At 46.1% G+C, this 1,176-nt stretch overlaps 1 protein-coding gene across 1 annotated transcript in view; it reads right to left on the minus strand.

The window, feature by feature from the left end:
* Nucleotides 1–1,176, minus strand: part of ITGA9 (integrin, alpha 9) — a 497,442-nt gene that overhangs the window by 394,527 nt on the left and 101,739 nt on the right. The gene's annotated exons all lie outside the window — the stretch shown is intronic.

Consider the following 1,176-nt stretch of genomic DNA (forward strand, 5'->3'; position numbering starts at 1 on the left):
AAAGCCGTTTGAACTGCGAGGTTGGCAGTTGAAACTCACCAGGCGCTCCTCGGAAACCCTACTCAGGGTCGCTATGAGTCAGAAGTGACTCGATGGCACTTAACAACAACATTATCACATATACCTTAGGTTTGTATTGCAACTACAGCAGGGTGAGGGTGCCTGGTATACAGTGGCAGCAAAGTCATCAAAGCATACCCATCCTATTCTCAAGCCACGCAGACATGATAAGCATTAAAAAGTAATGGGATTCTTGAAGCTCAGGAAATATTTTCGCTTGTCCTATGTAGAAGCACTCTGGCCCACCATTCACCCACAAGCCATCCCAGAGAGAACCAGGCTTTTGTCATTACCAAATCTTCTTCTTCACTAAAATAGTCAGCTCGCAACTTGAAAACAATAGGAGGTGATGATTTCTTGGGTTAGTGAAACCTCTATCCCACAACACATATATGTGTTGATTTTCTCCTACTAGAGTGGTGGTTGTTGCATTGTTAGGTGCCATTGAGTCGGTACCAACTCATAGCAACCTTAAGCACAGCAGAACGAAATACTACCCGATCCTGGGCCAACCTCACTACTGTTGCCACACTTGTGTCCTTCAATGCTGCCACTTGGCCAATCCATCTCTTTGAGGGTCTTCCTCTTTTTCTCTGACCCTCCACCTTATGAAACATGATATCCTTCTCCAGTGACTGCTCCCTCCTGACAATATGTCCAAAGTATGAGAGACGAACTTTGGCCATTCTGGAGCACTCTGGCTGTCCTTCTTCCAAAACGGACCTATTGGTTCTTTTGGCTGCCTATGGCACTTTTAATATCCTCCTCCAACAACCTAACTCAAAAGCATCAATTCTTCTGCGGTCTTGCTTATTCACTGTCCAGCTTTCACATGCATATGAGGTTACTGAAAATACCATGGCGTGGGTCAGGCACACCTTAGTCCTCAAGCTGACCTTAGTCCTCAAGTGCTCTTCAACACTTTAAAAAAGTCTTGTGCTGGAGAGAACAAACAAGATGGCGGATTGGGCGGACGTATAGCAGAGAGCTCCGCCAACAACAACACAGAATACCCGAACAAGCAGGCTCAGGGGATGGTCCCAGAACTCTGAACCACATATAAAGGAATACTTCGAAGGTTGGAAGGCTCACAGCTGGGGGAATTTGTGGCAGAAG

The sequence above is a fragment of the Chrysochloris asiatica genome, unplaced genomic scaffold (genome assembly GCF_000296735.1).
Source record: "Chrysochloris asiatica unplaced genomic scaffold, ChrAsi1.0 scaffold00127, whole genome shotgun sequence".
Classification (NCBI taxonomy): domain Eukaryota; kingdom Metazoa; phylum Chordata; class Mammalia; order Afrosoricida; family Chrysochloridae; genus Chrysochloris; species Chrysochloris asiatica.